We start from the raw sequence: 15,520 nt of genomic DNA, 5'->3' as shown, positions 1-15,520 counted from the left end.
TCTTCTTCTTTCTCTCAGAGCAGCAGATGATCTGTGCTTTCAGTTTCTGCCCAGCAGAGGACGCTGTAACGACTGACTGAAGCCTCTCACTGTCAACTTGATGAGTTTTTTTCCTCCGTTTTCATCTCTAATCTTCCTGTTTGGACACAGATGTGGATGTTTGTGACCCTTCAAGCTCAAGATTAACTTCATTGCGCAACCAGTAAGTTGGGACATGATATGTTTTATCTCCAGGAGCCAGTCAGCTGATAAACTGCAGTTAGTCCTAACTTTACTTTACATTCGTCAGTTTCCGTGTTCTCTCTCTGAGCAGAGTCGGATCAAACTAACCTCAAAGTAAGTATCTGTTAACAACTTTATTTACTGCTGGATTGTAATATGTATAATAACGCATCATTATTTATTTGTTGATGATTTTTGCATCAATAATCTGAATCAGTAACTGAAGCTGTCAAATACAGAGGAGTGAAAGTATGAAGTTTGCTGCTGTTTCCACAGAATCTGTCACAGGCTGCACCTGGATGAACAAAAAGATAAAGAAACATGTTCAGATCTCTTCTTATCTTTCAGTGCAGTTCCTGTGTTGTGACATTAAATGTATTTGGAGGATGATCAGGGTCCAGTGGAACCTGGTTCTGGGGGCTGTGACCTTTCTGTGGATGTTAACTCTTTCCAGAGGAGGTGAGTGAGACGTTCACTACAGCAGCTGCTGTCGACAGGACCAAACAAATATTTACTCACTTCCTCTGTTTCATTTTCAGGACAAACTTTTCTCTTTTATGATTCTTGTTTAGTGTAAAGTCTGTTTACTGAGAATATTTGATAAACTTCTGTATCTACACACAGTTTGAGGTAATTGTACCTACAAGATCATTTTTCACAAAAAAATTTTCATTTTATTCTTTTGACTAAGTTATAGTTTTTTTACAAGAAACTTTTCTTGTTATATCAACATTTCACTTTATCTTATATCACAAAACTTTTTCATTATTTCACAAAACCAGCATGTCGTTAAAATTAACTTTTGTCTTTATAACAGAACAAGTTTTCATGTTATAACAAGAAACTGTGATAAAAGCTCGACTCTGTGGCTTCGAGCAGAAGCTTCCATCAGATGTAACTTTGAAACCAACCAGTTAATCCAACTTTGTTGAGATGAAGTGAAATGAAATTTAGAGTCAAAGGTCGTCAGTCTACTCACATGATCACACCTTTCCAAACACACACAGCTGGTTCAGCCTGATACCTTCATTCATTAGTCAAGTCTCTTTACTTCAGGCCTTCTGTATCAGACTGTGGGGGGGCAGCAATCACATTCATCTGTTCAACCTTCATGTTACAGACACTGACGTCTCCTGTGCTTCCATGGAGAGCTGCATCTTACCGTGCAGCTTCCAGGTCGGTCCTGATGTGGAAATCGACTGGATTCAGCTGAAAGCAGGAAACCTTCATGTCCACTCCTACTACAACAACCAAGACCAGCTCCACCACCAGGACCAGAGCTTCAGAAACCGAACATCATTGTTCAAGGACCAGATCTCCAGAGGAGACGCCTCACTCCAGCTGACAGGGGTGGAGGTTCAGGACCAGGGCAGATACCAGTGCTTCACCAGCACTAGGAGAGGAAACAAGGATTCATTTATCATCCTGAAAGTGGACGGTATGAGAAACACACAGTAAATACAGAGAAATATTTGTGAATTGATCCAAATGTAGAATCAACATCCTCTGGTTTAAAGCAGAGCTGCAGTCACAGTGGAACTTTATTAATCTAATGTGGTGGGTTACTGTGCCTCAAACAGTTGAACCTCTTACCAAACTGAAGCTACATGATCCTCAACAGCAGCTGTTATTATCTGTAATGAGCTGCAGAAATCACAAAAGCAGAAAACACCATCATGGGACAGTTCAACTAACTGACTCTGTTTCTATTTCAGAGCCTCCGACCAATGTTAGAGCCATTATAGGTGGAGTGGTTGGAGCAGCAGCAGCAGTAGCAGCAGTAACTGCCCTGGTCCTCCTGCTCCCACAGCTGTGCAAGCAGCTGCGGGAGCAGGAGGAGCAGCCGCGGGAGCAGGAGGAGCAGCTGTGGGAGCAGGAGGAGCAGCCGCGGGAGCAGGAGGAGCAGCTGCGGGAGGAGCAGCTGCGGGAGCAGGAGGAGCAGCTGCGCAAGAAGCTGCACAAGCAGCTGAAGGAGCAGGAGGAGCAGCTGCAGCAGCAGCAGCAGCAGCTGCAGCAGCAGGAGGAGCAGCTACGCAAGAAGCTGCACAAGCAGCAGCAGCAGTAACTGTCCTGGTCCTGTACTGTAAAATGAAGAAAGGTAAAATGATGTTTGACTCTGTCTGTCCCTGATTGTCCCTGTTTTTCTGTTGACCTGAGAGAGTCCAAAAATAATCTGATCAATACAAACAACAGACAGGAAACGAATTAAAAAGTGGAGGTAGAACATTATTCAATGTTATTCATTATTCAAGAATGAAGCCACGTCACCTCCCCACTGTTTAATTAAAGTTGTAACTTTTAATGAGTATATTGTTGATATTATTGTGTTTTCTTGCTGTTTTTTTTACTATTTACACTTTAGACCTTCATCTTTGTTCATTCAGAAAAAAATATCAAGCTACAGTCCAGAACTACGGTGGCTGAGAAAGTCGCAATGCAAACATCGCAACACAAACGCAAAAGCCTCACAACGGAAGTTAAGTCACAGTGAAAGTTGTTACTTTCAGGCTACGAAGTGGAAGAGGAGGAGGAATAAGTGAAATAAGTGAGCAGCAGTGTGTGTGTAGTTCCTCATTGTGAACAAAGAAAACTGGCTGCTCTCACGTGGACGCTTCGTCCTCCTGTAGTTTGGACTGTGTAAATGATATGTAAGTTTGCTTTGTTTAATATTTGAAGAATGTGTTCGACCCTTCAAAGCTTTATGATTTGTTACCTGATGAATAACTGAAGTTTCAGTAGAGCTTCAGTAGAGCTTCACAGGTTGTTTCATTCATAGCTTTGGACACTTACTGTGATGAGGCTCATTCTTTTGGAGGGTTGTAGGTTATAGTGCTGATCGCTGCTCCACTGTGTCTCCACAGGAACCATCAGTATCTTATTCCAACTAAAGCCCATTAAAAGCCCACGTGGTTCTCTATATCAAATACAGTAATAAAGTTCAATGAATGAATGAAAAATTAAGGCTCTTGATGATCAATAAACATTAACAGTACTGATATTGTTATATCTCCATTTGCCTCTAACTCCCACTGTCCCAGCTCTTAAACACAGTTCACCTGACAACCAGTATATTAACACATATATAACATCATACAGTGACATTCACATAACGCTCATTACGTCACACTAACGACTCAAATCAATAACAATAAACATAACGTGACGTCACGTGACGTACACTCAGTCCGAAGGGGCGAGCTAAATGCTACAGCTAGCTTGACAGCGCTAACAGGGCTAATGCTAAAGTTACACCGCAGAACAACAACAGGGTGATTTCAAGCTGCAGAACGTAACACAACCAGTCAACGATACACACGTACTTACATTGCACCCACGCACAGACCGCTAACCGTGACGGTAATTAGCTGTTTAACCCGAAGCTTCACTCACTCTGCCGGAACATCCACTGTCTGAATGCCGCCAGTTACCGGAATCAGCCAGCAGAGGGAGCCGTCCCAAAGAGAGCCGACCAACACTACATCTACAAACGTCACACAATGAACATATATGATGTAACTTTGGGCCTTTTCTACATTAATACAGGCCAGTTAGTTAAAGATGAGCTGAGTTAAAACCATATTCTACTGGTTTCACACTGATGCTTCTTTTAGACGCTGTAGTTAATGGTGCTGTTGAACTGTGATGTTTTAGACTGAGATGGTTCTAATATTTACTTTGGTGAAAATGTTTTAATAGGAAACTGAACAACTCTCCTGTTGGATCAGCATCATCAAACCACAGACGCCTCCCACCTGAGTCTCCTGTAGGTGGAGCCAGTGATGTACTTACATGTGTACATTGTGTTGTAGTTCACCTCATCACAGTCAGTGTGCTGTTTGTGTGTGAACACGCCCACTTCACAGCATCGTCTCTTCAAAGTCCACATGCTCATGATAATGTGCTGATTCTGGGCTAAAATCTCAGCTGCTTCTTTTCCTAAATCTGGTTGGAAAGTATCATGTGATCAGGTCGTCCACTGCAGGCACAGCACACAGAGAGAGGCGGCGTCTGTGCTGTGATGAGCTGGATCCAACGGTCAGTTGTGGAGCTGATATACACTTTAAACCGTGGCCACTCTTTTCTAACTAAAGCAGCTGAAGTAAAAGCTCATTCCACTCAGTATTATCAGGGAGATTTCTCACTTTTATATCTCATCACTTTTTCACAAGCTCAAATAAAATTAACATGGAACAAAAATAAAATGTGTTTTTGTTTTGGAACTTGAAGATAATCTGAGCTACAGATGCAGCACAAATGCTGAATTATATTTAATGGGATTTTACCTGTTTTCTTCTTCTTTCTCTCAGAGCAGCAGATGATCTGTGCTTTCAGTTTCTGCCCAGCAGAGGACGCTGTAACGACTGACTGAAGCCTCTCACTGTCAACTTGATGAGTTTTTTCCTCCGTTTTCATCTCTAATCTTCCTGTTTGGACACAGATGTGGATGTTTGTGACGCTTCAAGTTTGATTTAAATATTAAAAATATACACACACTCCAGTCTTCATGTAAATCCCACTGAAGCTGTTTATCCGCCTCAAAATAACAGAAATAGTTTTTTTCTTTCTGATTCAACAGTGAACATTTCAGTCTCAAACTGGGACAATTAATCTTTTCTCTATTAAATTATACAACACAGGTTTGATCTCTGAGCCCATCGATTCTCTGAGTGAGACATCAAAACTTAATGTGGTGGGGTTCGATGGTCCACCTTAAAGGACAGTCCACCTTATATTTTCCAACATCATTACTTCACATATTCAATTTTTTTTTAAAGAGCAAGAAGACAAACATTATTGCGCAGCCATCAAGTTGGGGCACGTTATGTTTATCTCCAGGAACCAGTCACGTGGTAAAACACAGACTTTACTTTCGATTCGTCAGTTTCCGTGTTCTCTCTCTGAGCAGAGTCGGATCAAACTAACCTCAAAGTAAGTATCTGTCAACAACTTTATTTACTGCTGGATTGTAATATGTATAATAACGCATCATTATTTATTTGTTGATAATTTTTGCATCAATAATCTGAATCAGTAACTGAAGCTGTCAAATACAGAGGAGTGAAAGTATGAAGTTTGCTGCTGTTTCCACAGAATCTGTCACAGGCTGCACCTGGATGAACAAAAAGATAAAGAAACATGTTCAGATCTCTTCTTATCTTTCAGTACAGTTCCTGTGTTGTGACATTAAATGTATTTGGAGGATGATCAGGGTCCAGTGGAACCTGGTTCTGGGGGCTGGGACCTTTCTGTGGATGTTAACTCTTTCCAGAGGAGGTGAGTGAGACGTTCACTACAGCAGCTGCTGTCGACAGGACCAAACAAATATTTACTCACTTCCTCTGTTTCATGTTCAGGACAAACTTTTCTCTTTTATGATTCTTGTTTAGTGTAAAGTCTGTTTACTGAGAATATTTGATCAACTTCTATATCTACACACAGTTTGAGGTAATTGTACCTACAAGATTTTTCACAAAACATTTTTCATTTTATTCTTTTTACTAAGTTATAGTTTTTTTTACAAGAAACTTTTCTTGTTATATCAACATTTCACTTTATCTTATATCACAAAACGTTTTCATAGTTTCACAAAACCAACATGTTGTTGAAATGAACTTTTGTCTTTATAACAGAACAAGTTTTAACGTTATAACAACAACCAGTTAATCCAACTTTGTTGAGATGAGCTGAAATGAAATTTGGTTTAAAATTTAATTTTGCCATTTTCGTTCTGCCCTTGACCTTATAAAAAAATACTCAAGAATCAACACGAGGGGGCGAGAAAAGGCCAAAATACATCCAGGTTTTTCCAGAACATGATGGTTTTAAAAACATGTGTAACTCTGCTCAAAGTAAAACCTCAGCATGTTTTTACTGATATACTGTAGTTACAGTGTGAAGCTTTCACTGTGAGGATTTACTGACGTCTCACTGGAAACTCATATCCAGCCGCTCTGAGGTCCCTTCATTAAGAGGTTCTGGTCCAGAGACGCTGGTCCTGGACCTGTTAGTCTTGTTCAGTGATTTATCCATGATACTGAAAAGCTGCCTACTTCTTCAGACTTTAAAATAAAGATCAGTTGTTTGTACCTGATGTTACAGACACTGAGGTCTCCTGTGTTTTCATGGAGAGCTGCATCTTACCGTGCAGCTTCCAGGTCGGTCCTGATCCCATCATCCACTGGATTCAGGTGAGAGCAGGAAACCTTCGTGTCCACTCCTACTACTACAATCAAGACCAGCTCCACCAGCAGGACCAGAGCTTCAGAGGCAGAACATCACTGTTCAAGGACCAGATCTCCAGAGGAAACGCCTCACTCCAGCTGACAGGGGTGGAGGTTCAGGACGAGGGCAGATACAAGTGTCACACCAGCACCAGGAGAGAAAACAAGGAATCATTTATCAACCTGAAAGTGGACGGTATGAGAAACACACAGTAAATACACAACTCTATGAACCTTGTTGTCAAATTGCTGAATTGAAAATTCATTTTTGAGCTAAAGTTCTTTGTGAATTCATCCAAACGTAACATCAACATCCTCTGGTTTTGCAGCTCCAGTAAATAAAGTCAACATTGAGCAGGTAGGAAACAGGATCACCTGCAGCTCAGAGGGGATCTACCCTGAGCCTGAGCTCACCTGGTCCACCACACCTCCATCCAACAGGAACCTCCACAGGAAAACCACAGTCCAGCAGACTGAGCAGCAGCTCTACAACATCAGCAGTTCTCTGATACGTTCAGACACTGATACTGATCTGGTCTACACCTGCACCATCAGCACTCACAGACTCGGGAGGAGAACCAGTCTGAGGACACTGTGTGAGGATCACATTTTACCTGCTGTTTCAGCAGTGCAGTGGTTCACAAGTCAAGTCGGTCGATCTGGAACCAGATCCACAGTAAAATATGATCTTCTTACTTTTCTCATGTGTTTCTGTGTTATATCATTACAGCTGCTCTCAGTGGTTCACACACTGAAACAACAATCTCCTGCACTGACTCAGACGCTCCTCTAACAGGCTTCAGTCTCATCTGGAGATTCAACCACACTCAGACCATCCTGAACCAGACCAGGTCTGACGGCTCCTACACAGCCTCAGAGCAGTGGAGGCAGCAGGTGAAGGCTGTGTCAGAGTCAGGCAGCCTCACGCTACAGGACTTATCTTCAAATCATCAGGGGACATACACCTGTGAACTCAGTAACACTGAGGAGACGCTGATTAGCAACACCTTTCTGAGGATGGACAAAGGTCCAGGTGAGGCAGCATCAAGTTAGGAACTCTGAGTCTATATGAGCCACAGCTGTTATTATCTGTAATGAGCTGCAGAAATCACAACAGCAGAAAACACCATCATGGGACAGTTCAACTAACTCACTCTGTTTCTATTTCAGAGCCTTCTACCAATGTTGGAGCCATTATAGGTGTAGTGGTTGGAGCAGCAGCAGCAGTAACTGTCCTGGTCCTGTACTGTAAAAAGAAGAAAGGTAAAATAATGTTCTACCTCCACTTTTTAATTCATTTCCTGTCTGTTGTTTGTATTGATCAGATTATTTTGTGGACTCTCTCAGGTCAACAGGAAAACAGGGACAATCAGGGACAGACAGAGTCAGACAGAGACCAAATAGAAGTAAATCTTTTGTGTTAGAAATGAACTGCTGCACTGAATCAAAGTTATTTCATTATTAAATCAATCAAAGCAGCAGAGTTTAACAAAATGCATCATATGAAAACATCAAACTCACACAATGAAACAGAAAATCAGATGAAGGAATCATGATCGCTGTGAGGATTTATTTTGCTCTGAACAACTTGTATTTTATTCTGAAGGAATAAATAAGGGATTGTTTGGATTTTACTTTCATATGTTTCTGATGCTGAATTTTATTTAACTTTGTTTTGCAGGAAATTACGTCACGTTGCTCCACCACCGTTTCATTAAAGTTGTAACTTTTAATTAGTGTATTGTTGATATTATTGTTTTCTATCTGTATTTCTACTATTATTATTATTTTCTACTATTGAAAAAATGCCAATGTGCTCTTTTGAAATAAAAAATGTTTACATTTCACATTTTTTTGTTAGTGTCATATTATTTATTGTGTAAGGGTGATGAACACTGGTTTGAGGGCCCTGAGAGACTCTAGAATCTCCTCTGATGGTGAATCGCAGGTTCCCAGAGCCTGATGCAGCGTCTTCAAATGACTTATTTTCTCTGACCAAAACAAAACAGGCCAATGAAAAACTAGCATTGCTAGTAGCATAGCACTGAGCATGAGACAGAAAACCAGTTTATCCATTCAACCATTAGCTGACAGGTGCAGGAGAGGGGGAAGGGGGAGGATGGGGGGGGGGCCAGACCACCTGCTTGAGTAGTTCCTCATTGTGAACACAGAAAACGGTCTGCTCTCACGTGGACGCTTCGTCCTCCTGTAGTTTGGACTGTGTAAATGATATGTAAGTTTGCTTTGTTTAATATTTGAAGAATGTGTTCGACCCTTCAAAGCTTTATGATTTGTTACCTGATGTATAACTGAAGTTTCAGTAGAGCTTCAGTAGAGCTTCACAGGTTGTTTCATTCATAGCTTTGGACACTTACTGTGATGAGCCTCATTCTTTTGGAGGGTTGTAGGTTATAGTGCTGATCACTGCTCCACTGTGTCTCCACAGGAACCATCAGTATCTTATTCAAACTAAAGCCCATTAAAAGCCCACGTGGTTCTCTATATCAAATACAGTAATAAAGTTCAATGAATGAATGAAAAATGAAGGCTCTTGATGATCAATAAACATTAACAGTACTGATATTGTTATTTCTCCATTTGCCTTTAATTCCCACTGTCCCAGCTCTTAAACACAGTTCACCTGACAACCAGTATATTAACACATATATAACATCATACAGTGACATTCACATAACGCTCATTACGTCACACTAACAACTCAAATCAATAACAATAAACATGACGTGTTTATTGTCTTTTATTCTCAACTACTGAGATATGTTTATACTGTTTATACTGTTGTGTATTGTTGATGGAACTGTGTGTTTATACTGTTTATGTTTATTCTGTCTTTAATTATCTTACTACTTTACTGTAACACTGTGGGCCGAGGGAGCACTGCAATTTCATAACCTGTGTATGACCTGTACATACGGTTTTGACAATAAAGTTGACTTTGACTTGACGTGACGTACACTCAGTCCGAAGGGGCGAGCTAAAAGCTAAATGCTACAACTAGCTTGACAGCGCTAACAGGGCTAGTGCTAAAGTTAAACCGCCGAACAACAGGGTGATTTCAAGCTGCAGAACGTAACACAATCAGTCAACGATACACACGTACTTACATTTCACCCACGCACAGACCGCTCACCGTGACGGTAATTACCTGTTTAACCGTAGCTTCACTCACTCTGCCGGAACATCCACTGTCTGAATGCCGCCAGTTACCCGAATCAGCCAGCAGAGGGAGCCGTCCCAAAGAGAGCCGACCAACACTACATCTACAAACGTCACACAATGAACATATATGATGTAACTTTGGGCCTTTTCTACATTAATACAGGCCAGTTAGTTAAAGATGAGCTGAGTTAAAACCATATTCTACTGGTTTCACACTGATGCTTCTTTTAGACGCTGTAGTTAATGGTGCTGTTGAACTGTGATGTTTTAGACTGAGATGGTTCTAATATTTACTTTGGTGAAAATGTTTTAATAGGAAACTGAACAACTCTCCTGTTGGATCAGCATCATCAAACCACAGACGCCTCCCACCTGAGTCTCCTGTAGGTGGAGCCAGTGATGTACTTACATGTGTACATAGTGTTGTAGTTCACCTCATCACAGTCAGTGTGCTGTTTGTGTGTGAACACGCCCACTTCACAGCATCGTCTCTTCAAAGTCCACATGCTCATGATAATGTGCTGATTCTGGGCTAAAATCTCAGCTGCTTCTTTTCCTAAATCTGGTTGGAAAGTATCATGTGATCAGGTCGTCCACTGCAGGCACAGCACACAGAGAGAGGCGGCGTCTGTGCTGTGATGAGCTGGATCCAACGGTCAGTTGTGGAGCTGATATACACTTTAAACCGTGGCCACTCTTTTCTAACTAAAGCAGCTGAAGTAAAAGCTCATTCCACTCAGTATTATCAGGGAGATTTCTCACTTTTATATCTCATCACTGTTTCACAAGCTCAAATAAATTTAACATGGAACTTGAAGATAATCTGAGCTACAGATGCAGCACAAATGCTGAATTATATTTAATGGGATTTTACCTGTTTTCTTCTTCTTCTTCTTTCTCTCAGAGCAGCAGATGATCGGTGCTTTCAGTTTCTGCCCAGCAGAGGACGCTGTAACGACTGACTGAAGCCTCTCACTGTCAACTTGATGAGTTTTTTCCTCCGTTTTCATCTCTAATCTTCCTGTTTGGACACAGATGTTAAATATTAAAAATATACACACACTCCAGTCTTCATGTAAATCCCACTGAAGCTGTTTATCAGCCTCAAAATAACAGAAATAATGAAAATAAATAGATTACTGTGTTTTTTTCTTTCTGATTCAACAGTGAACATTTCAGTCTCAAACTGGGACAATAAATATTTTCTCTAATAAATTATACAACACAGGTTTGACCTCTGAGCCCATCGATTCTCTGAGTGAGACATCAAAACTTAATGTGGTGGGGTTCGATGGTCCACCTTAAAGGTCAGTCCACCTTAAATTTTCCCAAATCATTGCTTCACAGATTCAATTTTTTTTAAAGAAAAACTTTATTGCACACAAAGATTAACTTTATTGCGCAACCAATAAGTTGGAACACTTGATATTTTATCTCCAGTCAGCTTATAAAATGCAGTTAGACCGGACTTTGCTTTCCATTTGTCAGTTTCCGTGTTCTCTCTCTGAGCAGAGTCGGATCAAACTAACCTCAAAGTAAGTATCTGTTAACAACTTTATTTACTGCTGGATTGTAATATGTATAATAACACATAATTATTTGTTTGTTGATTATTTTTGCATCAATAATCTGAATCAGTAACTGAAGCTGTCAAATACAGAGGAGTGAAAGTATGAAGTTTGCTGCTGTTTCCACAGAATCTGTCACAGGCTGCACCTGGATGAACAAAAAGATAAAGAAACATCTTCAGATCTCTTCTTATCTTTCAGTACAGTTCCTGTGTTGTGACATTAAATGTATTTGGAGGATGATCAGGGTCCAGTGGAACCTGGTTCTGGGGGCTGTGACCTTTCTGTGGATGTTAACTCTTTCCAGAGGAGGTGAGTGAGACGTTCACTACAGCAGCTGCTGTCGACAGGACCAAACAAATACACTGCTCAAAAAAAATTAAAGCAACACTTTTAAATCAGAGTACAGCATCAAGTCAGTTAAACTTCTGGGATATTGATCTGGTCAGTGAAGCAGCAGAGGGGGTTGTTAATCAGTTTCAGCTGCTTTGGTGTTAATGAAATTAACAACAGGTGCACTAAAGGGGCAACAATGAGACAACCCCCAAAACAGGAATGGGTTTACAGGTGGAGGGCCCTGACATTTTTCCCTCCTCATCTTTTCTCACTGTTTTTCACGAGCTTTGCATTTCGCAAGGGTCAATGTCACTGCTGGTAGCATGAGGCGATACCTGGACCCTACAGAGGTTGCATAGGCAGTCCAACTCCTCCAGGACGGCACATCAATATGTATCATTGTCAGAAGGTTTGCTGTGTCTCCCAGCACAGTGTCAAGAGCATTGAGGAGATTCCAGGACACAGGCAGTTACTCTAGGACAGTGCTTCTCAATTATTTTCTGCTAAGTCCCCCCTAGGAAGAAGAAAACATTTCGCATCAAGCACTACATACGCTTCGTCTTCCTCGTCTTCCCCTTAGCTGTCAGGTGACTTTTGTTTGTCTCTTTATCTCCATCTCCGGTGCGATGCCGGGGGCACACCCCACTATTTGAGAAGGACTGCTCTAGGAGAGCTGGACAGGGCCATAGAAGGTCCTTAAGCCATCAGCAGGATCAGTATCTGCTCCTTTGTGCAAGTAGGAACAGGATGAGCACTGCCAGAGCCTACATAATGACCTTCTGCAGGCCACTGGTGTGAATGTCTCTGACCAAACAGAAACAGACTTCTCTAATGGGCCCTGTGCTCACTGCCCAGCACCGTGGAGCTCGATTGGCATTTGCTATAGAACACCAGAATTGGCAGGTCCGCCACTGCTCCCCTGTGCTTTTCACAGATGAGAGCAGGTTCACCCTGATCACATGTGACAGACATGAAAGGGTCTGGAGAAGCCGTGGAGAACGTTATGCTGCCTGTAACATCGTTCAGCATGACCGGTTTGGTGCTGGGTCAGTGATGGTCTGGGGAGGCGTATCCATGGAGGGACGCACAGACCTCTACAGGCTAGACAACAGCACCCTGACTGCCATCAGGTATCGGGATGAAATCCTTGGACCCACTGTCATATCCTGCGCTGGGACAGTGGGTCCTGGGTTCCTCCTGGACAGTGCCTGGCCTCATGTGGTGAGAGTATGCAGGCAGTTCGTGGAGGATGAAGGAATTGATACCATTGACTGGCCCCCTCACTCGCCTGACCTAAATCCAATGGAGCACCTCAGGGACATTATGTTTTGGTCCAGCCGGCGCCACCAGGTTGCACCTCAGACTGTCCAGGAGCTCAGTGATGCTCTGGTCCAGATCTGGGAGGAAATACCCCAGGACACCATCTGTCGTCTCATTAGGAGCGTGCCCCGATGTTTTCAGTCATGAATACAAACACGTGGGGGCCATGCAAACTGCTGAGTACCATTCTGAGTTGCTGCAAATGAACCAGCCTGCTGAATCCTTTTTTCACTTTGATTTTCAGGGTGTCTTTGAATTGAGCTGATCATTTTCATTTCTATCAACAATGTGGTATCCTTTGGTTCCTAACACATTATGCAGTCCATATCAGTACAGATATCTGACATGTGATGTGTTTTCAGTGTGTTCCTTTAATTTTTTTGAGCAGTGTATTTACTCACTTCCTGTGTTTCATTTTATGATTCTTGTTTAGTGTAAAATCTGTTTACTGAGAATATTTGATCAACTTCTATATCTACACACAGTTTGAGGTAATTGTACCTACAAGATCATTTTTCATATTTTTCGTTCTATTCTTGGTACAAATATATTGGGGTTTTTTGACAAGACACCTCTTGTTATATCTACATTTCTCTTTATAACAGAACAAGTTTTAATGTTATAACAAGAAACTGTGATAAAAGCTCGACTCTGTGGCTTCGAGCAGAAGCTTCCATCAGATGTAACTTTGAAACCAACCAGTTAATCCAACTTTGTTGAGATGAAGTGAAATGAAATTTAGAGTCAAAGGTCGTCAGTCTGCTCACATGATCACACCTTTCCAAACACACACAGCTGGCTCAGCCTGATACCTTCATTCATTAGTCAAGTCTCTTCACTTCAGTCCTTCTGTATCAGACTGTGGGGGGGCATCAATCACATTCATCTGTTCAACCTTCATGTTACAGACACTGAGGTCTCCTGTGTTTCCATGGAGACCTGCATCTTACCGTGCAGCTTCCAGGTCGGTCCTGATGTGGAAATCGACTGGATTCAGTTGAGAGCAACAAACCTTCCTGTCCACTCCTACTACAGCAACCAAGACCAGCTCACAGACCAGGACCAGAGCTTCAGAGGCAGAACATCACTGTTCAAGGACCAGATCTCCAGAGGAAACGCCTCACTCCAGCTGACAGGGGTGGAGGTTCAGGACCAGGGCAGATATCGGTGCTTCACCAGCACCATGAGAGAAAACAAGGAATCATTTATCATCCTGAAAGTGGACGGTATGAGAAACACACAGTAAATACAGAAACATATTTGTGAATTCATCCAAATGTAGAATCAACATCCTCTGGTTTAAAGCAGAGCTGCAGTCACAGTGGAACTTTATTAATCTAATGTGGTGGGTTACTGTGCCTCAAACAGTTGAACATCTTACCACACTGAAGCAACATGATCCTCAACAGCAGCTGTTATTATCTGTAATGAGCTGCAGAAATCACAACAGCAGAAAACACCATCATGGGACAGTTCAACTAACTGACTCTGTTTCTATTTCAGAGCCTTCTACTGTTGGACTCATTATAGGTGGAGTGGTTGGAGCAGCAGCAGCAGCAGCAGCAGCAGTAACTGTCCTGGTCCTGCTGCTGCGGCAGTGGAAGCTGCGCAAACAGCTGCGGGAGCAGGAGGAGCAGCGGGAGCAGCTACGCAAGAAGCTAAGCAAGCAGCTGGGGGAGCAGAAGGGGCAGCGGGACCAGCTGTGGAAGCAGCTGCGCAAGCAGCAGCAGCAGCTGCGCAAGCAGCAGCAGTAGTAGTAACTGTCCTTGTCCTGTATTGTAAAATGAAGAAAGGCAAAATAATGTCTGACTCTGTCTGTCCCTGATTGTCCCTGTTTTCCTGTTGACCTGAGAGAGTCCACAAAATAATCTGATCAATACAAACAACAGACAGGAAATGAATTAAAAAGTGGAGGTAGAACATTATTCTATCAAAGCAGCAGAGTTTAACAAAATGCATCATATGAAAACATCAAACTCACAAAATGAAACAGAAAATCAAATGAAGGAATCATGATGCTGTGAGGATTTATTTTGCTCTGCACAACTTGTATTTTATTCTGAAGGAATAAATAAGGGATTGTTTGGATTTTACCTTCATATGTTTCTGATGCTGAATTTTATTTCATTGTGTTTTGCAGGAGAATGAAGCCACGTCACCTCCCCACCCTTTAATTAAAGTTGTAACTTTAAATTAGTGTATTGTTGATATTATTGTGTTTTCTTGCTGTTTTTCTATTATTTAGATTGTAAACCTTCATCTTGGCTCATTCAGTAAAAAATATCATCTACAGTCCAAATCAGCCACAGCAAAGGTTTCCTGCTCTCACATGGTGAAGGAATTTTCTTTTTCCTTGCTTCACACCTTCTCTTCCATAAAATGATTCCTCCACACATTCAGCCTTCTAACCCACAACAAATGCTTGGGGCCCAAGGTCAGAAGTTATTGTGAACTGTGTGCGAGTGCTGTGTGTATATTATTGTGTTTTCCATATGAGTCAAGGAGGATTTGTGGTTTTCTGATACTGAAAAATGTATGTTTGTATGATGCTGTTAAACCGCACGTTTTTAATGTTCTTATTCTTATTTTGAAAAGAAATAAAAAATGTTTACATTTCACATTTTTTTGTTAGTGTGATATTATTTATTATGTAAGGAGGATGAACACTGGTCG

General features: G+C 41.7%; 2 long non-coding RNA genes across 2 annotated transcripts; both read right to left on the bottom strand.

Moving 5' to 3' along the window:
- Positions 1–968: 968 nt before the first annotated feature.
- Positions 969–3,801, bottom strand: LOC121200466. The gene is made up of 4 exons (XR_005896536.1): positions 3,547–3,801; positions 3,013–3,136; positions 1,816–1,866; positions 969–1,615 (listed from the first exon to the last, which is right to left on the bottom strand). It is a non-coding gene; the product is annotated as an uncharacterized LOC121200466 (long non-coding RNA).
- An 894-nt stretch (positions 3,802–4,695) lies between these two features.
- LOC121200463 lies at positions 4,696–9,822 on the bottom strand. The gene is made up of 4 exons (XR_005896532.1): positions 9,610–9,822; positions 7,598–7,689; positions 6,364–6,542; positions 4,696–5,332 (listed from the first exon to the last, which is right to left on the bottom strand). It is a non-coding gene; the product is annotated as an uncharacterized LOC121200463 (long non-coding RNA).
- Between the last annotated feature and the right edge of the window lie 5,698 nt (positions 9,823–15,520).

The sequence above is a fragment of the Toxotes jaculatrix genome, chromosome 20, assembly GCF_017976425.1.
Source record: "Toxotes jaculatrix isolate fToxJac2 chromosome 20, fToxJac2.pri, whole genome shotgun sequence".
Lineage (NCBI taxonomy): Eukaryota > Metazoa > Chordata > Actinopteri > Toxotidae > Toxotes > Toxotes jaculatrix.
This window is presented reverse-complemented; position numbering and strand designations above follow the sequence as displayed.